The sequence below is a fragment of the Arachis stenosperma genome, chromosome 5, assembly GCF_014773155.1.
Source record: "Arachis stenosperma cultivar V10309 chromosome 5, arast.V10309.gnm1.PFL2, whole genome shotgun sequence".
In the NCBI taxonomy this organism is placed as follows: Eukaryota; Viridiplantae; Streptophyta; class Magnoliopsida; order Fabales; family Fabaceae; genus Arachis; species Arachis stenosperma.
The window spans coordinates 31,460,381-31,483,619 of NC_080381.1; the positions used below are offsets into that span (position 1 = coordinate 31,460,381).

At 40.1% G+C, this 23,239-nt stretch overlaps 1 non-coding gene across 1 annotated transcript; it reads right to left on the minus strand.

Moving 5' to 3' along the window:
• Positions 1–19,285: 19,285 nt before the first annotated feature.
• LOC130984364 (small nucleolar RNA R71) lies at positions 19,286–19,389 on the minus strand. Its single transcript, XR_009088304.1, has one exon. It is a non-coding gene; the product is annotated as a small nucleolar RNA R71 (small nucleolar RNA).
• Positions 19,390–23,239: the final 3,850 nt, after the last annotated feature.

The window sequence follows — 23,239 nt, forward strand, 5'->3', positions numbered from 1 at the left end:
GCTTCAGAAATGGGCCTCCTATCCACCAAAATTGCGAGTCATGTGCAATTTTAATGAAGACATGTGCGGCCACCTGTGCGTACGCACAGACGTGTGTGCACGCACACTTCGCAAAAAATCTCTTCCTGTGCGTACGCACAAGAGGTTGTGCACACGCACACTAGGTGATGCTTGAATGGGCGTGCGGCGCGCATGAAGTGTCTCACGCCCACGCGTGGCTATGCTCTGAGGGCTGTGCATACGCACGCATGTCTGTGCGCATGCACACATCGCTGTGCTCTTCTCTTTTGATTCTTTATTCTTCCTCTACTTTGCATGCTCTTCTTCCATTTTCTCCAAGCCATTCCTGCCTTATACATCTGAAATCACTCACAAACAACATCAAGGCATTGAATGGAAGGCAAATGGAATAAAATTGATCAAAGTAGGGACAAAAGAGCATGTTTTCATAATCAAGCATAAATTAGGAGGAAAGTTCAGAAGCATGCTATTTAAGGGAATAAGTGCAAGTTTATATGATGAAATCCATTCAATTTCAACCTAAAATCATCATCAAATATAGATGTATCAATTTTCTCACACTTAAACACTAGCATGTCCTCATGATAAACACACTCAAAGGTGGTAGATGAAAGGGAAAACAACTTATTCTATGTACTACCTAAATGTATGCAACTATCATAAGGCTATTTACCAATATGTACTATACTAATAGTTGGTAGAAACAAACAATGAAATTCCAATCCATCACAAGAATGCTTTAGGGCCAATGCAAAGAGTTCATGCACTAAGATCAATGTCCAAAGAATTGAATTGAAGGTTCCAAAATTAACCAATCAAACAACTTGCAAGAAGATACAATATGAGATGTAAGAACATAGAATTGAGCGATCGAACCCCTCACCGGATGTGTATCCACTCAATTCACTCAGTGTTTAGGGTTTCACCACTCAATTATCTTTTTATCATGCTTTTCAAAGATTTGCAAGTCATCTAACAATCAACTAGTATTTGATGCATGAAAAGTAAATATCATGAGGTCTTTGGAGGGTTGTAACGAGGCTAGGGTTTAGGTAGGATGAATATGGTTAAGTGGACTTAAAGAATTAGTTCTTTGATTAGCTTAAGTGTCCACCTAATCTTATATCACCTATATACATATAACAATACAACCTATCCACCCAATTTTCTCCTATCTCACCTCACTCATGCATTTTCTTTTCAACACATGACATATGCATCCTTTATTCCAATTTTTTATTCATTTCATATTTTATTATGCACAAGGGGTTTTTTTCGAAATTGAACTATAGATACACATGTCTTAATTAATAAAATGCATGAGCATTATCTAATTGGCAAAAATTTTCCACAATGAGTTCATGCCTCTATCACCAATGCTTCCTAACAATTCCCCCACACTTAGAATATACACACTAATCCACCCAAGCTAATCAAAGAGTAATTTAGGGAAATCAATGGTTATTCGCTTAAAGGGAGTAATGTGATTAAAAATCAGAACAAATGGGTCTTGCAGGCTCAAAAGGGGTTCACAAAGGTGAATGCGAGGGTTGGCCATATAGGTTAGTGAGTTAATCATCAAAGATAGCCTCAATCATGCTAAATGCATCCAAACAACAAATACAGGACATAAAGAATCATGCAAATCATTGATCACAATAAAAAGGAGTATAATCACACAAGAACAAACATTATGGTTGAAAAATACAACCATCTATTAGAGCTCAAATCTCACAAGGTATGTCGTTCTAGCTCTTTTCTATGTTCTACGAACAAAATACTCCAAGCAAGTTGAAAAACACAAAATTTTTCTTCAATTCAATCAATGGTATGCCCTAAGAAAGATCTCATAGAAATTCCTTGGTGTTTGATGAGCGGATATTTTATACGCTTTTTGGGGGTAATTTCATGTAGATTTTAGTATGTTTTAATTAGTTTTTAGTAAAATATTATTAGTTTTTAGGCAAAAATCATATTTCTGGACTTTACTATGAGTTTTTGTGTTTTTCTGTGATTTCAGGTATTTTCTGGCTGAAATTGAGGGAGCTGAGCAAAAATCTGAGTTAGGCTGAAAAAGGACTGCTGATGCTGTTGGATCCTGACCTCTCTGCACTCGAAATAGATTTTTTGGAGCTACAGAAGTCCAATTGACGCGCTCTCAATTGGGTTGAAAAGTAGACATCCAGGGCTTTCCAGCAATATATAATAGTCCATACTTTGCGCAAAGATAGATGACGTAAACTGGCGTTCAACGCCAGTATCATGCTGCTGTCTGGCGTCCAGCGCCAGAAACAGGTTACAACCTGGTGTTGAACGCCCAAAACAGCCCCAGGCACGTGAGAAGCTTAAGCCTCAGCCCCAGCACACACCAAGTGGGCCCCAAAAATGGATTTTTGCACTATCTATCATAGTTTACTCATTTTCTGTAAACCTAGGTTACTAGTTTACTATTTAAACAACTTTTAGAGATTTACTTTGGACCTCATGACATTTTTAGATCTGAATTTCATACACTTTGACGGCATGAGTCTCTAAACTCCATTGTTGGGGGTGAGGAGCTCTGCAGCGTCTCAATGAATTAATGCAATTGTTTCTATTTCTCCATTCAAACGTGTGTGTGTTCCAATCTAAGATGTTCATTCGCGCTTAATTGTGAAGGAGGTGATGATCCGTGACACTCATCACCTTCCTCAATCCATGAACGTGTGCCTGACAAACACCTCCGTTCTACATCAGATTGAATGATCATCTCTTAGCTTCCTTAATCAGAATCTTCGTGGTATAAGCTAGAACTGATGGCGGCTACTCTTGAGGATCCGGAAAGTCTAAACCTTGTCTGTGGTATTCCGAGTAGGATTCAAGGATTGAATGGCTGTGATGAGCTTCAAACTCGCGATTGCTGGGCGTGATGACAAACGCAAAAGGATCAATGGATCCTATTCCAACATGATCGAGAACCAACAGCTGATTAGCCGTGCTGTGACAGAGCATCTGGACCGTTTTCATTGAGAGGATGGGAAGTAGCCACTGACAATGGTGACACCCTACATACAGCTTGCCATGGATGGAACTTTACAAACAATTGAGTTGAATATTACATTGCAGGAATTCAGAGGACAAAGCATCTCCAAAACTCCAACATATTCTCCATTAACAAAGTAACAATTACTTATTCCAAACACTTTTACTTCTTACAATTAAATCCAAATAACCTTATTGGCATCCTGACTAAGATTAATTAAATAAACATAGCTTGCTTCAAACCAATAATCTCTGTGGGATCGACCCTTACTCACGTAAGGTATTACTTGGACGACCCAGTGCACTTGCTGGTTAGTTGTGCGGAATTGTCAAGAATTGTGATTTTCAATTTCGTGCACCAAGTTTTTGGTGCCGTTGCCGGGGATTATTCGAGTTTGAACAACTAAAGGTTTATTTTATTTCTTAGATTAGGAATAATTTATTTTTGTTACTATAGAGTCATTAAATTCTGATAGGATAATTTCTTTTCAAAAAATTTTTTTTTTCAAAAATATTATTTTTCTTTATCAATTTTTAATTTCTTTTCGTGAGTTCAGTGTCTTGTTCTAAGTTTGGTGTCAATTGCATATTTTATATTTTTTTCTTTAATTTTTCGAACTTGTGTTCTTTGTCCTTCATTGACCTTCAAGTTGTTCTTGTTTATTTTTCTTGTTTGGTCTTGAGTTTTTCTTGTTTTGTGTCCTTTCTTGTTTCTCTTGTGCTAATCCAAAGCATTAGTCTTCCAAAAGAAATATACCTATTCAGAACAATTGTTACCTTTTCTGCCCAATTGGCTAGAGCGTTGGTCTATGTTCTTGGTAATTGGGTATCTTTATTTCAAAACTTCTTTTAAAAATAATTTTTCTTGATTTAATCTTGTGCCAAACTTTAAGTTTGGTGTTTTATTGTTAATTTTTCTTTAATTTTCGAAAATTTAGTAAAGTTTTCTAAAAATTTTAAGTTTGGTGTTCTTTCTTTTATTCTTGTGTTCTTGTGAATCTTCAAGGTGTTCTTGAGTTTTTCTTGTGTTTTGATCTTAAAATTTTTAAGTTTGGTGTTCCTTGGTGTTTTCCCTCCAAAATTTTCGAAAATAAGGAGCATTAGATCTAAAAATTTTAAGTCTTGTGTCTTTTGTGTGTTTTTCTCTTTCATCATAAAATTCAAAATTCAAAAAAAAAAAAAAATAAATATATCTTTTCTAACTAATTTTAAACTACAATTTCGAAATTTTTATTTAAAAATTTCAGATTTCAATTTCAAAATTTTTCGAAAATCTTGACAAAATATTTTCAATTTCTTTTCTCTTTATTATTTATTTCGTTTTTATTTATTCCATCCTTATTTTATAAATAATATCAACATACATATCATCTCCCTTGTTCCATCATGGAATTAAGTGAAAATGAACAGTCCAGGAGGACTCTGGGGTTATATGCTAACCCCACTACTGCTTCATATGGGAGTAGTATCTGTATACCCTCCATTGGAGTTAGTAGCTTTGAGTTGAATCCTCAGCTCATTATCATGGTGCAGCAAAACTGCCAGTATTCCGGTCTTCCACAAGAAGAACCTACAGAGTTTCTGGCACAATTTTTACAAATTGCTGACACAGTACATGATAAGGAAGTAGATCAGGATGTCTACAGATTATTACTGTTTCCATTTGCTGTAAAAGATCAAGCTAAGAGGTGGTTAAATAACCAGCCTAAGAACAGCATAAAAACATGGAAATAGCTGTCAGAAAAATTTTTGAATCACTATTTCCCTCCAAAACGGATGACACAGCTAAGGCTAAGCATCCAAGGCTTCAAACAAGGAGATAATGAATCCCTTTATGATGCTTGGGAGAGATACAGAGAGATGTTGAGAAAATGCCTCTCTGAAATGTTTTCAGAGTGGGTGCAATTAGACATCTTCTACTATGGGCTTACAGAAAGAGCTCAGATTTCTCTAGACCATTCAGCTGGTGGATCTATACATATGAGAAAAACAATTGAAGAAGCTCAAGAGCTTATTGATACAGTTGCCAGAAATCAGCATCTGTACCTAAACAGTGAATCCTTCATGAAAGAAGAAGCTAAAACAGTAACTGCTGAACTCAATCCGGTAGATCAAGCTAATGAATTCAATTAGCAGCTGGATTTTCTAACTCAGCAGCTAGCCGAATTCAAGGAAATACTACAAGAAACAAGAATGGCTAACAGGAATATGGAAGTACAGTTAAAGCAAACAGAAAAGCAACTGTCAAAACAAATAACAGAAGAATGCCAAGCAGTTCAATTAAGAAGTGGGAAAACATTAAATACCTCACTTCAAAGCAGCAGGAAGCCAAGAAACGAACAAATGGTCACTAAAAATCCCTCTGAGGACAATCAGAGCCCAGAGAGGAATAATGCTGGTGCTGAACGCCCAGCCCATGCTCATTCCTGGCGTTCAACGCCAAAAACAAGCATGAATCCGGCGTTGAACGCCCAAAGGGAGCACAGTTCTGGCGTTCAGACGCCAGTAACAAATAAGGAGTTGGTGTCTAACGCCACTCCAGCTTCCACCCCTGTCATTCAAACGCTAGTGGGGGATCAGTCACATACAAGTACTAATAACAACCCTTCTAAAAAGGCTTCCCAACCCAATTCTGTAGGTAATAAACCTACAGCAACTAAGGTTGAGGAATACAAAGCCAAAATGCCTTATCCTCAAAAACTCCGCCAAGCGGAACAGGATAAGCAATTTGCCCGCTTTGCAGACTATCTCAGGACTCTTGAAATAAAGATTCCGTTTGCAGAAGCGCTTGAGCAAATACCCTATTATGCTAAGTTCATGAAAGAGATCTTAAGTCATAAGAAGAATTGGAGGGAGACTGAAAAAGTTTACCTCACTGAAGAATGCAGTGCAGTCATTCTGAAAAGCTTACCTGAGAAGCTTAAAGATCCTGGGAGCTTTATGATACCATGCACATTAGAGGGTACTTGTACCAAGCAAGCTTTATGTGATCTTGGGGCAAGTATCAACCTAATACCTGCATCTACTATCAGAAAGCTTGGTTTAACTGAAGAAATCAAACCAACCAGGATATGTTTTCAACTTGCTGATGGCTCCATTAAATACCCATCAGGCGTGATTGAGGACATGATTGTCAAGGTTGGGCCATTTGCCTTTCCTACTGACTTTGTGGTGCTGGAAATGGAGGAGCACAAGAGTGCAACTCTCATTCTAGGAAGACCTTTCCTAGCAACTGGCCGAACCCTCATTGACGTCCAAAAAGGGGAAGTAACCTTGAGAGTCAATGAGGAGGAGTTCAAGTTGAATGTTGTCAAAGCCATGCAACATCCAGACACCCCAAATGACTGCATGAGTGTTGATATTATTGACTCTCTGGTAAGAGAGGTCAATATGGCTGAGAGTCTCGAATCAGAGCTAGAGGACATCTTTAAAGATGTTCAGCCTGATCTGGAGGAATCAGAGAGAATAGTAGAACCTCTGAAAATCCCTCAGGAAGAGAAGAAACCTCCTAAACCCGAGCTCAAACCATTACCACCATCCCTAAAATATGCATTCCTGGGAGAAGGTGATACCTTTCCTGTAATCATAAGCTCTACCTTAGAGCCACAGGAAGAGGAAGCACTAATTCAAGTGCTAAGGACACACAAGACAGCTCTTGGGTGGTCCATCAGTGATCTCAAGGGCATTAGCCCAGCCAGATGCATGCACAAGATTTTACTAGAAGGTGACGCCAAGCCAGTGGTTCAACTACAAAGGCGGCTGAATCCAGCCATGAAAGAGGTGGTGCAGAAAGAGGTTACTAAGTTACTAGAGGCTGGGATTATTTATCCTATTTTTGATAGTCCCTGGGTAAGCCCTGTCCAAGTTGTCCCTAAGAAAGGTGGCATGACAGTAGTTCATAATGAAAAAAATGAACTGGTTCCTACAAGAACAGTTACTGGGTGGCGTATGTGTATTGATTATAGAAGGCTCAATACAGCTACCAGAAAGGATCATTTTCCTTTACCATTCATAGACCAGATGCTAGAAAGACTGGCAGGTCATGAATACTACTGCTTCCTGGATGGATATTCAAGTTATAATCAAATTGCAGTAGATCCAAAAGATCAAGAGAAAACAGCATTCACATGTCCATCTGGAGTATTTGCATACAGAAGGATGCCATTTGGCCTGTGCAATGCACCTGCAACCTTTCAGAGGTGCATGCTCTCAATTTTCTCTGATATGGTGGAAAAATTTCTGAAAGTCTTCATGGATGACTTTTCAGTATTTGGAGACTCATTCAGCTCCTGTCTTGACCATCTAGCACTTGTTCTAAAGAGATGCCAAGAGACTAACCTGGTTTTAAACTGGGAAAAATGTCACTTTATGGTGACTGAAGGAATTGTCCTTGGGCACAAAATCTCAAACAAGGGAATAGAGGTGGATCAAGCTAAGGTAGAGGTAATTGAAAAATTACCACCACCTACCAATGTTAAGGCAATCAGAAGCTTTCTGGGGCATGCAGGATTCTATAGGAGGTTTATAAAGGATTTTTCAAAAATCGCCAAACCTCTGAGCAACCTGCTAGCTGCTGACATGCCATTCATCTTTGATAAGGAGTGTCTGCAGGCATTTAAGACTCTGAAAGCTAAATTGGTCACAGCACCAATCATTTCTGCACCAAACTGGACATTGCCATTTGAACTAATGTGTGATGCCAGTGACCATGCTATTGGTGCAGTATTGGGACAAAGGCATGACAAGCTTCTGCACGTCATTTACTATGCTAGCCGTATTCTAAATGACGCATAGAAGAACTACACAACCACATAAAAAGAGCTACTTGCAGTGGTTTACGCCATTGACAAATTCAGATCCTATTTAGTAGGATCAAAAGTGATTGTGTACACTGATCATGCTGCTCTTAAATATCTACTCACAAAGCAGGATTCAAAACCCAGACTTATAAGATAGGTGTTGCTTCTGCAAGAGTTTGATATAGAAATAAGAGACAGAAAAGGGACAGAGAATCAGGTAGCAGATCACCTGTCCCAAATAGAACCAGTAGAAGGGGCGTCCCTCCCTCTTACTGAAATCTCTGAAAACTTTTCGGATGAGAAACTCTTTGCCATCCAGGAAGTGCCATGGTTTGCAGATATTGCAAACTACAAGGCAGTGAGATTCATACCCAAAGAGTACAGTAGGCAGAAATCAAAGAAATTGATCACAGATGCAAAGTACTATCTTTGGGATAAACCATATCTCTTCAAGAGATGTGCAGACGGAGTAATCCGTAGTTGTGTGCCTAAGGAAGAAGCGCAGAAGATCCTATGGCACTGCTATGGATCACAATATGGAGGACATTTTGGAAGTTAGCGAACAGCCACAAGAGTCCTCCAATGTGGCTTCTACTGGCCTACTCTCTATAAAGATTCCCGAGTGTTTGTACTTAATTGTGACAGTTGCCAAAGATCTGGCAATCTGCCTCACAGTTATGCCATGCTTCAACAAGGGATCTTGGAGATTCAGTTGTTTGATGTATGGGGTATTGACTTCATGGGACCTTTCCCACCATCATACTCAAACACTTATATTCTGGTGGCAGTGGATTATGTATCCAAATGGGTAGAGGCTATTGCAACACCCACTAATGACACTAAAACAGTGTTAAAATTCCTCCAGAAACACATCTTCAGCAGATTTGGTACCCCTAGAGTATTAATCAGTGATGGGGGCACTCATTTCTGCAATAAACAGCTTTACTCTGCTTTGGTTCGTTATGGAGTTAGCCACAGGGTAGCTACTCCATATCACCCACAGACTAATGGGCAAGCTGAAGTCTCAAATAGAGAACTCAAAAGAATCCTGGAACGGACTGTAATTAACCGTAGAAGGGATTGGGCAAGAAGCTTGGATGATGCTCTGTGGGCATACAGAACAGCATTCAAGACCCCTATAGGGACCTCCCCATACCAGCTTGTGTATGGAAAGGCATGTCACTTGCCAGTGGAACTGGAACACAAGGCCTACTGGGCAACCAGATTCCTAAACCTTGATGCCAAGTTAGCTGGAGAAAAACGATTGCTCCAGTTAAATGAGCTAGAGGAATTTAGACTCAATGCTTTCGAGAATGCAAAAATTTACAAAGAGAAAGCAAAAAGATGGCATGATAAGAAATTGTCATCCAGAGTCTTTGAGCCGGGGCAGAAAGTTCTGCTATTTAATTCTAGGCTCAAATTATTCCCCGGAAAATTAAAATCCCGGTGGAGAGGTCCATATGTGATTACAAGTGTATCACCATATGGATACGTAGAGCTTCAGGATAATGAATCTAACAAAAAGTTCATTGTTAATGGACAGAGAGTTAAACATTATCTTGAAAGCAATTTTGAGCAAGAATGCTCAAAATTGAGACTTGATTAAAAGCTCAGTAATAGTCCAGCTAACGACATTAAAGAAGCGCTTGCTGGGAGGCAACCCAGCCATTCACAAAATTTAATTCTATTTGTTTCTGCTAATTAATTGATTTTTACAGATATATGTCAGAGTATCTTCAAAAGGTAAAATAGCAATTGATTGAATTCACAGAGTTACAGGAAAATTTGGAAGCTCACTGGCATGAAAAAGCCAGTAAGAAACGTTTTGGGCGTTTAACGCCCAAAAGAAGCACCCACTGGGCGTTCAATGCCAGTAAGGGTAGCCATCTGGGCGTTAAACGCCAGAAAGGAGCATCTTCTGGCGTTGAACGCCAGAAAGAAGCACCTTCTGGGAGTTTAACGCCAGATTGATAGCGTCTTGGGCGTTCAAAAAAATGCCCAGTGACAAAGGACTTCCTGGCGTTCAACGCCAGAAAGAAGCATCAGCTGGGCGTTGAACGCCCAGGAGAGGCAGCAATTGGGCGTTAAACGCCCAAAACATGCAGCATTTGGGCGTTTAACGCCAGAATGGTGGGGAGGAGGTAAAATTCGTTTTTCTTCACAAATTTTCTAATTTTTATGTTTCAATTCATGATTTCTTGCATATACATGTTTCAAAATATCATCCTTCAATTCCAAAAATTTTAATCCTAATTTCTAAAAAACCCTAATTTCTAAAATCCCTTTTTCAAAAATATCAAATGTATCTTAATTCATAAACACAAATCTTTTTCCAATCCAAATCTTTTTCAAATCTTTTTCAACTCATCATATCTTTTGGATTTCGAAATTGCCTCTCCCTCTATTCCTCTCCTATCCTTTATTTTGCTTGAGGACAAGCAAACCTCTAAGTTTGGTGTGATTTGCCATGATCACTGAGCTAAAACTCATAAAGATCATGGCACCTAAGGGAACAGGAAGAGCAAGGGCGTAACTTAAAGGAACTGAAGCATCAGAACTTATCTCTTGAAGGACTAAGCACCCCACAGACTAGAGGAACATCCACTTCCCAAAATACAGGTTGTTAAGTTCTAATTTTAAGTTTTAACTCTGTGATAGTATTATTATAGAAATTTACCTTAGAAGTTATATAGGAGTAGTAGTAATTAGCATGTCTATTTTGGTTTTATTTCCAATTAAGTTATAATTTATTTTTCTCATCATCATCAAACATGAATAAAATAGTAGATTTTTAGAATAAAGAGGCAATTGAATTTTTTTCGAGTTCTTAATAAGGAAAATTCTAATTATTTATATGTGGTGGTAATACTTTTTGTCCTCCGAATGAATGCTTGAACAGTGCATATTTTGGATATTGAATTTTATGAATGTTAAAATTGTTGGCTCCTGAAAGAATGATGAACAAGAGAAATGTTATTGATGATCTGAAAAATCATGAAATTGATTCTTGAAGCAAGAAAAAGCAGTGAAAAAAAAAGCAAGCAAAAAAAAAAGCCAATAGCCCTTAAAACCAAAAGGCAAAGGTAAAATGGATCCAAGGCTTTGAGCATTAATGGATAGGAGGGCCCAAGGAAATAAAATCCAGGCCTAAGCGGCTAAATCAAGCTGTCCCTAACCATGTGCTTGTGTCATGAAGGTCCAAGTGAAAAGCTTGAGACTGAGTGGTTAAAGTCGTGATCCAAAGCAAAAAGAGTGTGCTTAAGAGCTCTGGACATCTCTAACTGGGGACTCTAGCAAAGCTGAGTCACAATCTGAAAAGGGTTCACCCAGTCATGTGTCTGTGGCATTTGTGTATCCGGTGGTAATACTGGAAAACAAAGTGCTTAGGGCCACGGCCAAGACTCATAAAAGTAGCTGTGTTCAAGAATCAACATACTTAACTAGGAAAATCAATAATACTATCTGAATTCTGAGTTCCTATGGATGCCAATCATTCTAAATTTCAAAGGATAAAGTGAGATGCCAAAACTGTTCGGAAGCAAAAAGCTACTAGCCCCGCTCATCTAATTAGAATATGAGCTTCACTTAAAACTCTGAGATATTATTGCTTCTTGATTTCTTTTTATTCTCTTTTATTCATCTAGTTGCTTGGGGACAAGCAACAGTTTAAGTTTGGTGTTGTGATGAGCGGATATTTTATACGCTTTTTGGGGGTAATTTCATGTAGATTTTAGTATGTTTTAATTAGTTTTTAGTAAAATATTATTAGTTTTTAGGAAAAAATCATATTTCTGGACTTTACTATGAGTTTGTGTGTTTTTCTGTGATTTCAGGTATTTTCTGGCTGAAATTGAGGGAGCTGAGCAAAAATCTGAGTTAGGCTGAAAAAGGACTGCTGATGCTGTTGGATCCTGACCTCTCTGCACTCGAAATGGATTTTTTGGAGTTACAGAAGTCCAATTGATGCGCTCTCAATTGGGTTGGAAAGTAGACATCCAGGGCTTTCCAGCAATATATAATAGTCCATACTTTGCACGAAGATAGACGACGTAAACTGGCATTCAACGCCAGTATCATGCTGCTGTCTGGCGTCCAGCGCCAGAAACAGGTTACAACCTGGCGTTGAACGCCCAAAACAGCCCCAGGCACGTGAGAAGCTTAAGCCTCAGCCCCAGCACACACCAAGTGGGCCCCAGAAGTGGATTTCTGCACTATCTATCATAGTTTACTCATTTTCTGTAAACCTAGGTTACTAGTTTACTATTTAAACAACTTTTAGAGATTTATTTTGGACGTCATGACATTTTCAGATCTGAATTTTATACACTTTGACGGCATGAGTCTCTAAACTCCATTGTTGGGGGTGAGGAGCTCTGCAGCGTCTCAATGAATTAATGCAATTGTTTCTATTTCTCCATTCAAACGTGTGTGTGTTCCTATCTAAGATGTTCATTCGCGCTTAATTGTGAAGGAGGTGATGATCCGTGACACTCATCACCTTCCTCAATCCATGAACGTGTGCCTGACAAACACCTCCGTTCTACATCAGATTGAATGATCATCTCTTAGCTTCCTTAATCAGAATCTTCGTGGTATAAGCTAGAACTGATGGCGGCCACTCTTGAGGATCCGGAAAGTCTAAACCTTGTCTGTGGTATTTCGAGTAGGATTCAAGGATTGAATGGCTGTGACGAGCTTCAAACTCGCGATTGCTGGGCGTGATGACAAACGCAAAAGGATCAATGGATCCTATTCCAACATGATCGAGAACCAACAGCTGATTAGCCGTGCTGTGACAGAGCATCTGGACCGTTTTTACTGAGAGGATGGGAAGTAGCCACTGACAATGGTGACACCCTACATACAGCTTGCCATGGATGGAACTTTACAAACAATTGAGTTGAATATTACATTGCAGGAATTCAGAGGACAAAGCATCTCCAAAACTCCAACATATTCTCCATTAACAAAGTAACAATTACTTATTCCAAACACTTTTACTTCTTACAATTAAATCCAAATAACCTTATTGGCATCCTGACTAAGATTAATAAAATAAACATAGCTTGCTTCAAACCAATAATCTCCGTGGGATCGACCCTTACTCACGTAAGGTATTACTTGGACGACCCAGTGCACTTGCTGGTTAGTTGTGCGGAATTGTCAAGAATTGTGATTTTCAATTTCGTGCACCAGTGTTCAGCAAACTTATTCACTCTATCATGCAACATGCAAGCATTAACTACCAAATAACCATAAACGATAAAGAAATATTTACAAACAATCCAAACAAGGTGCACTAGAGATAAAGTTACCCAAAATAAAGAAAAAGAACTACAAGAGTATTGCAAAGTACCTTGAGAAAAGAATTTTACCCCCCTTAAAGTCGTCGATCCTCCCCCACACTTAGTTCATGCACGGTCTTCCGTGCATGCTTACGATCCAAGAGAATGAGAACTTTGGGATCCATCTTCAGCTGGTGGTCTCAGAAATGGGTTGGTCACCTTCATCATGCTCCTCCCCAACTAGGTTGGATGAAGTCTCAGGAGTTGAGTCGGGGTCTCTTCCTTCTAGTTTTTCCGCTATCCACTCGAAATGCTTGCGATCTAGATGCTTCATGTGGTGGATATCGTGCAAGATATTTTGGTATAAGTCCAAAAGAGATCCAGAGTCAGTAACGGAGTTGATGAAGTTGGTAAACTTGATGGTGGTGCTGTAGGTGCCTTCCTCTTGGAAGGTGTTTTCTTTGTTAAGTCTCCCAATTCCCCCCTCGTAATGAACTTGTTGCCTCTTGGAATCTCGAACATGAAGTCTGTTAGTTGCCTTTCTACCCCCGCTGCTATTGCCAAGCGTATCACCATTGATGGAAAAGGGATGTTAATCTTCTTTTTCTCAATGAGTTTCCAAATCGATTTTTACATCAAAGGTATAATGGCTTTGTTCTTTCCTTCCATAATAGCCCAAAGTAGTAAAGCAGTTCTAAATCTCACATGGGTAGCATGGGTGCTGGGAATGATGTAGTCTGCCACAATTTGATGCCAAATGCAAGCCTTGGCATTCAAATCAGAATAAGCAATACTAGTGGGAACAGATTTTCTCCCTTTGCTAAACTCCTATGAAGCACCGGGACGGCCAATTCTCTCAAGAATAGGAGCCAAAGACATCCTCCCCTTAAACACATTTATTTTGATCTTTGAATAATCATCCCTCTCAAGCAGAATGTGGGGGATCTTCAGAAGAGATGCTAGAGCTTGGTTGGAAGTGTCCAACCTTTTTCCGCGGAGGAATACCGACTCTGCTTCCCAAGCTTGGTAGTTGGCGTAAAATTTTCGCACCATAGATTCATTAACTTTAATTTGGTCTTGCTCTAGAAACTCCCAATGAAGAGAGGCAATTCGATCATGAATGACTGCCTTGTATTCGCTTGGAACCTTTAGCGTTCGTTCCCAATGGATTGTCCTCTTCTCAAAATTTTCATATTGAAACTCGGTTTTTTGGTTAACCAAAACATTTGGGTTATCACTTGGGCGATCCATGAAGTGAGGTCTGGATGGGTGAGTTGGAGGTTGCACAACCGGTGAGGTGACCGGGGCTTTACCTTTCTTCCGCATCCTAAACGAAAACAAAAGATTCTCAAGATCATAGGGCAACAACAACATAAGATCAATGAGGAAGCACTAGTGAAATCAAGAAAACCGAATTCTTAATTGGAAGCTTTTAAAATAGTATGATTTCCAAGAAATATAGTGTGTATATTCCAAGGATGCGCGTGGTTGGAACATACACACCGGCCAGACACAACGGCAATCACACTCTTATGCAACACGAAGCTCAATACTTCTCAATTAAATGCTTAAGTTGCAATTATAAAGCATGGGCATGAAAGCAACTTCAAGCAAGCACCATATGATTCCTTTGAATTTCTTCAAGTGGAATGGTCATTGAAGTCGTCGGCATGAAAGTTTATTAACAAAAAGGTTGTACAACAACAATAACCATTCACTCAAGGGGCAAATGTCAATTGTTCATCCTCGAAAAGTGGTATTCACATGTACAATGTTCTTAATTCAAAGTCAAAAGATGTTTGATCAAGACATCATCCAAAGTTGAACATTTGTAAAGTGACCACTTATCCAAGTTCCATGATGAACAATGAAAATTAACTTCTAAGAACAAAATACTTTTATAACCAAAATCACCCATCAACAAAGCACAGAACTCATGAAGGATGTGGGTGGTTACAACTTAAAGCATACAAACAAGGAAATGCATTGGTAAGTTCAACTTGATTACCATCAAAAGTCATAATTGAAGGTGCACAATTCATAGAATATTCCTAACAAAAGATAAATTGAAAGCATATAATGGCCATGTTATATGAATCAAACAAAATATTCATAGAGGCATTTCATCAAACATGTGGTATGCAATGTGCAAGTTCATAACAATTAAGCTCAAATTCAATCAAAATCAACCCACAATCAAATATCAACACTTTGCAATACAAGAAAGAACAAAGAAAGTAATAAATTTAATCTAAGCAACATGAAAAGAAAAAAAACTATTGTAAAAATCAACATAAAAAGAAAAATAAGAACCTAAAAATTAAAGGTTGAAGAAAAGAAGAATTAGGGGGGAAAACAATGGCACTTCTTATAGCCACTGCGAATTCACGGTGGTTGGTTTGCCAAAAAAAGCACCGGAGGAGAGAAACTCACCGGTGGTGAAGAAAGAAGAGAGAAGAGAAAGAGAGAAGGAAAGAAAAGAGAAGTGAAAGAGAAAGAGAGAGAGAGAGAGAGAGAGAGAGAAAGAGTCGGTTGTGGCTGACGGCGGCGGGGTCGCCTGAAAGCTGGACGGCGGTGAGGAGAAAGCAGCAGCAGTGAGGAGGGGAAGAAAAGAAAACTGCTGCTCAACAGGGCAGGCTGCCCTGTTATTGCCAGAACAAGTCGTGTGCGCACGCATAGAGGCCTGTGCGCACGCACAGAAAGCAAAAGTTAGAGGTGTGCGAACGCACACAGCGTGCGATCGCTGCGACCAGAGAGGGTGTATTAAAGTGTGCGGACACATTGTAGGGAGCGCACGCACAGAGGTTGCAAAATAGAGGGGTGCATGCATACACACAAGCTGGTGCGCACGCACAAGACATGGAAAGGAGGGGGATGCGAGCGCACAGAGCGTGCGGCTGCTCCCACCAGAGGTGCTGCACTAAGGCGTGCAGGCGCACAGAGGCGTGCGCTCGCATAGAAAGCCTGGTTATTTTTCGAAATTGAACTTGCTTGAGGGGAGAATCATGGGTGTGTGCGCACGCAGTTCTGTGCGCACGCACTGAAGCAAAGATGGGGGAGGCTGTTCACACACACAAGCTGTTCCCACGCTCCCACCAGAGGGGCAGTCAACTAGTGATGCTAGGGCATCTTGGCCAGTTTCACTGACCTTTTCTTTACTGTTTTAGGGTAGTTTCATGCATTTTCTTAGTAAATAAGCAAGTTTTGGATGAAAATACACTTACACCTTGATTCAAGCAAACATTGTGAACTTTACATGATTTCATGAGAATTAGGCAGGAATTGAATGATATAATTGATGATGCATAATCTCGTGACTTGGAACAGAGCTTTGATGCACTTTAATTGCTTGATTTTAGGACAAAGGAAGCAAGAAGGAGCCACGTTAGTTGTCACTTTAAGCTAATTAACGTAACCACTAACGTGGAATGGGGACAAGCTTGTAGCGTTAATGAAAAAAGTGATCGTCAATAACACCTTTGATGCCATCATAGCCCACATTAGTTGCCATGTTAAGTACATTAACGTGGTAGCTAACGTGGAGGAAAAGAGGAGCTCCAACGTTAGTGGTAAAAGTGAATGGCACTAACGTTCTACAAAGGCACATTTAGCCACGTTAACACAATTAATGTGAACTCTAACGTGGCAGAGGAAGCAATCACCAACGTTAGTGACACTCACCTTTGTCACTATCGTTGGACTAAGCCAAGAGTGCCCATGTTAGTGGTCACGTTAAGACCACTAACGTGAAGAGTAACATGGAGCTAAGCATGATGGGCCAACGTTAGTGACACTCACCTTTGTCACTAACGTTAGAGATGGCAATCACCACCACGTTAGTGGCCACGTTAATCCAATTAACGTGAACTCTAACGTGGGAAGGAGGGGCGTTTGGAGCGTTAGTGACAAAGGTAAGTGTCACTAACAATCTCGAAGCTTAGGCATGCCCACGTTAAGGGTCACGTTAGTTACACTAACGTGAACTCTAACGTGAGGAGAAGACCCAAGAGCCAACGTTATTGAAAAAGGTGAACGCCAGTAACGTTTGCGAAGGACCAAGATGGCAACGTTAGTGGTCACATTAGTGCCACTAACGTTGAAATTAATGTGGAGTATTAGTGGGTTAGAACGTTAGTGGAAAAGATGTTCGTCACTAACGTTCTCGAACCCACATTCTCACTTATCGTTAACACTACTAACGTCCTAACTAACGTCCATGCCTAACTCACACTTTTCTGCAAGAAAAGCTGAGCCCACTAAGGATTGTAACTGCTTCAACTCAAGATCAAAGGCCCATATCCAAGACATGAAGAACTAACTAGAAGATCAAGAAGAGTAGTATATAGGAGTAGTTTTGAACTAGAAAGGAGCTTAGGAATTTGGAGAACTACACCTTGTATATTTACTTTTCTGCACTTTTCTAGTTACTGCAGAATGTACTTTTTTCTACCATTTTCCATTTCCATTTCTAGAGCTATGGACAACTAAACCCCCTTTCATTGGGTTAGGGAGCTCTGTTGTAATTTGATGGATCAATTATAGTTTTCATTCTTCCTCCTCTTTCTTTTCTCTTGATTTACTAGAAAGCTTTCGATCTTAATTCAATTGGTTAGTTGTCTTGAAAAAGAAACTCTCTATAATTGGATCTCCTCTGAGCCTTGGAAAAGGGATGAGGAGATCATGCTAGAAATGCTTTCTCATATTGGACCAAATTGGGGTTTGGACGGATATAGTGACACGTAATCCTCCCAACACTTTGATTTAGAAATACATGTGGTATAATCAATGATCATACTTCATCTCTTCCTATGAGTAATTAAATCAAGGAATTGGGTAATTGTTCAAGCTTAGAGAGATTGGATTGCCAAAGAATTGGGATCCAATCACCTAAGATTTCCAAGGAGATCAATGAATGCATTGATTGAGGAAGAGATGAGAATGAATTTGATCCGAAGAATGCAACATCTCCTAAGCCCAATGAATCCCCCATTTCTGATCTTACCCATTCTCTTTACTTTCTGCAATTTATCTTCATGCTCATTTCCTCAAATCCCCATCTAAGATTCTGCAATTTACTTTCTGTACTTTACTTTTCCGCTACTTAATTTTCTGCAATTCTCAACTCAATTTCTGTTAGCTCAACTAGCACATCCTTCCAACTAAAGTTGCTTGACCAATCAATCTCTGTGGGATTCGACCTCACTCTATTGTGAGTTTTTACTTGACGACAATTCGGTATACTTGTCGAAGGGAAATTTGTTGAGAGACAAGTTTTCGTGCATCAAGTTTATAGTGCCGTTGCCGGGCATTGATTTACAATGATTAAGTTGGAAGTTCACTAGATTGAGCATTTTCTTTTGATTGTTTATTTTACCTAGCCAATTATCTTTAGTTTCAGTTATTTTTTTCCTCATCCCCTCTCCCCTCTTTGTTTTTTTTTTCTTTGTTATTATTTACAATTCTGCTCACTAACCCACTAACTGTTTGATAATTTGCACCACTCATACTAACAGCCACTCTAACGAGAAAAATCTCTTCCTTTTATTTCTTGCTGTGTGCTCTGTTAGTTGTATGACAGGGAGAAGAAGCGGAGCTTCAACTTCCTTTGATTCGGAACCTGAAAGGACCTTCCTTTGATTAAGGAGGGAAGCAAGAGGGAAAAAAGTTGTTGGTGCTGAGGAAGAGGAAGAATACTTTGAAACAAACATGGAGGAGAACATGGAAAACAACCATGAAGGAGAAGCTCACAACCATGCCAGAGAAGGCCCTGTGAATCATGCTGGGCAAGAGAGAAGAGTTCTAGGCTCTTACATCAATCCAAACCCAGGAAATTATGGAAGTAGTATCCAGAAGCCAACCATACATGCCAATAACTTTGAATTAAAACCCCAGCTCATCACCCTTGTTCAGAACAATTGTTCGTTTGGAGGGAGTGCCCAAGAAGACCCCAATCAACATCTAACCACCTTCCTAAGAATATGTGACACTGTGAAGTCTAATAGAGTTCATCCGGATGTCTATAGACTGCTTTTGTTCCCTTTTTCACTCAGGGACAAAGTATCTAAATAGCTGGAATCTTTCTCGAAGGAGAGTTTAACAAATTGGGAAGATGTGGTGAACAAATTTTTGGCAAGATTCTACCCCCCTCAAAGAATCAACAGGCTGAGAGATGAGGTACAAACCTTCAGGCAACAAGATGGTGAAACTCTCTATGAGGCTTGGGAGAGGTTTAAGGACTTAACAAGAAGGTGCCCACCAGACATGTTCAATAAATGGGTTCAACTACACATCTTCTATGAAGGTCTTTCCTACGAGTCAAAGAAGGCTGTGGACCATTCATCAGGGAGCTCTCTAAACAAGAAGAAGACCATTGAAGAGGCCATAGATGTCATTGAGACTGTAGCTGAGAATGACTACTTCTATGCTTCTGAAAGGAGTATCACTCGAGGAGTGATGGAGCTGAACCATATGGATGCACTGCTGGCTCAAAATAAGATGATCACCAAGCAGTTAGCTGACCTTACCAAGAAGGTGGAAGAAAACCAAGTTGCAGCAGCCATCACTTCAGCACCAGCTCAAGAAGGAGTGAATACTGGAGAAGAAGGTGACTGGGAACAAGCCAATTATGTTGGGAACTCACCCAGGCAGACCCATGATCTATACTTCAAAACTTACAATTCTGGTTGGAGAAACCACCCTAATTTTGGGTGGGAAAACCAATAAGACTAAGGCCAAGACCAGAGGCGCCACAACCACAATCCCAACAACAATGCAACTCACCAACACCCCTCGCAGAGATCATATCAACACCCACCTAATCACCCTCCTCAACCTCCTAACCTCAACCCACCATCACCAACCGAAGATAGACTCTCCAGAATTGAGACTTTACTTGAGGACATATGTAAGAAAGTCCAAGACAATAGAGTGTTCAAAGATGAAGTGCGAGCCAATATAAAAAACCAGGGAGACACCATCAAAAGGCTGGAGTCCTAAGTGGGGTATCTATCTCAACAATTTCCCAAAGCTACCGATAGTTTTCCAAGTGACACAGAGAAAAACCCAAGAGGAGAAGTAAAGACAGTAAGATGGGAAGAATGCAAAATGATCACTCTAAGTGATGAGAGGAGTGTGAAAGAAGTATACACACAAACAGAATACTTCCAAGACAATCCAAAGGAAAAGCAGGAAGAGAGAAATCAAGAGGAGCTAAAGAAAGAGGAGACTCTGAACCCATATGCACCTTTTCCCCAAAGGCTCAAGGGTGGTGTAGCAAGGAGAGTATATTCAAGGTTCCTCGACCTGTTTGCATTTCTTCATATGAACATACTGTTCATTAAGGCTCTGCAGCAGATACCCTCATACATCAAGTACATAAAGGAGCTGCTGACCAAAAAAGTTCACTGAAGGGTGGGCAAACAATAGTGATGAACAAGGAGTGCAGTGCTCTCATTCAAACAGCACCACCTACAAAGAAGAAGGACCCAGGAAGTTTTTACATCCCCTGTGCTATAGGAGAAGCAATGATTGATAAGGGACTCTGTGATCTGGGAGCAAGCATCAATTTAATGCCTCTATCCCTCATGAAAAAGCTCCAAATTAATGAGCTAACACCCACGGACGTAATCATCAAACTGGCCGACAAAACTCAAAAACAGGCAATAGGAGTGGTTGAAAACGTGTTAGTGAAGGTTGGGAACTACTTCCTTCCCACAGACTTTGTTATCTTGGAGATGAAAGAGAATCACATCCATCCCATCATCCTTGAGAGACCATTCTTAGCCATAGCCAGGGCATTTATAGATGTGGAGCGAGGATAACTAATATTAAGGATACATGATGAACAACTCACCTTCAATGTCTTCAAACCCTCACAAGAAGCAAATCATGATAACAAAGAGTCAAGGGAAGAGCACAATAAGGAACTGATGGAAGGGACAAGCACGAGAGCACAAGCATCACACCTGAGAATCCCTATGGTTGACAAGCAATGTGGTCAGAAGGAACAACAGCCAAGTGTAATCCAAGAGGAGCTAGACCCACCAGAGGCACATGAGACAAGCAACAAAATCATCCTAAAAGAAGGAACCATAAGGGGCAAAGTAACATCGAGGGAAACAAGGAAAAAAACCCCAAGGGAATGGAGGAACAAGAAGATCCCTACAGAGGATTTTTCTCCAGGAGATGAAGTGGTCTCTGCTTATATTCCACCTATCCCACCTCATCTCCCCATCATCCTATCTCAGCTACCTCGAGTGTACACCATTAGCAAAATTCTGTCCTTAGAACATGTGGAGCTTCTTAACAAAGCCAATAGAGATAGATTCACTGTAAGAGGAGAAGATTTGAAGCACCACCAACCACCCTGACAAAGGCCAGACGTCAAGCTAATGACGTTAAAGAAGTGTTTCATGGGAGACAACCCATGTTTTATATCCGTTCCTTTTAATCTTTAATAGTAGTTAATAAAGTAAGTTTCATGAATTCTAAACCAACTTTGACAAGCACTTATAAAAACCTCTACATGCAGCATATAGTGAATGACAAGTTTGGTGTTCAAGGAACACTAAGAGGGCTTGAACACAATTCATATTATGTCAACCTTAGAGCCTTAATCAAATTAATTTTTAATCACATTCAAGGAACCATTGAGGATCTAGCAAGGAGTTATATGGAGGGACAAGAACAACAACTACACGTTCAATCCCAAAGGATGGATCGTCAAGAAGAACTGCTCTCTAATTGGATGAGTCAACAAAGGGAGTGACAGAAACAACAAATGGAGCAGCAACAGGAGCATTACTCCCACCTCACCCAAGCCATCAATCAAGTAACTAAAAGGAAAGAGCATCAGGACAAGCGCCTTCAAGAACTCAACCAACGTCAGTTGTCTCAGATAAAAGCATTCAACGAGTTCAGCATGCTCAATGAAGGACGGCAGCTACATCGGGAAGAGTTTAGCATAAACACTCAGGCCAAGTTAACTTATGTAGCTGGGCATATGCATAATTTGCACCCTGCCATCCCAAGATATGATGTAGTTCGCAAAGATCTAACAGAACAAGAGGAGGGGAAGGTAAAACAACAGAAGGAAGCATTGAAGAAGAAGATGGAGGATGCTGGTTTCTGGAAAAAGCTTATCGGAAAGAACAAGGGAAATGGGGATTCGAGCAATCAAGAAGGATCCCAAGACAAAGGAAACAAAGGGACATAAGCATTCCAAAAAGTAAAAGGTGGTGGAGTTCCCTCTTCGTTTATCTTTTTCAAGTTTTAAATAAGGAAAATCATGTATGAAATAGAACATGCTTCCATAGTAGCTTAGGAACCTTCAATTCTGCCTTTAAGATTTCAGTGTTTAAGTCTAAAGTGTTTGGTCTAAGTCCCTAGCTTTCATCTTCATCTTGCTCATATGTATGCTTGTCCTTTTAAGTCAATTAAAAAGAAAATGTTATGAAAAACAAGAGTGGGTTTATCTTGTGAAGTGAGCTCTTAAGTTCGTGGTATGGTAATTAATTAGCTAAGTTGGTTCACCAACAAGGTAATTAGGCAATTATATGCTCTGTTCTGTGGGTTACCTAAAACTAGAGGTCGATCTCTGTTGAGATCTCCTGCGTGGGTCAGAGCCGATGTGTCCGACAGGTGTATAGCGGCCGATGGTGGTGTGTCCGACTTGTTGAACTTGGTGATGGTGCTGATCCTTTGTCCCCGGAGGGTGGGGGGTACCTGCAAGGGACTCCGATGCTTAAGTTAGCAAGGGTATTAAGCATGTATTAAGTAGAATCAGAGCATGAGTTATACCTGGGTGCTCCAGTATATTTATAATGGTGAGATGTGGCCTCCTATGGATAAGATAAGTTAGTTATCTTATCTTATCTTTATCTTATCTTTAAGTGAGGTCATTTTTAAGGGAACCGCCTTTATCTCTATGGGCTTGGGCTGCCTTTGGATTTGGGACGTGTTCCTCTATTTGGGCCCTTTGTTTGGGTTTTCCTGTGACTTGGCCGAGCTCTTTGAGAAAAGGTCGGGTTGTCCTGACCTGAAGAGGTTGGTCGCTTTGTCTGTAGAACATCCCGGGTCGGACAGCTCGACCCAGGGTATGAACAGTGCCCCTGC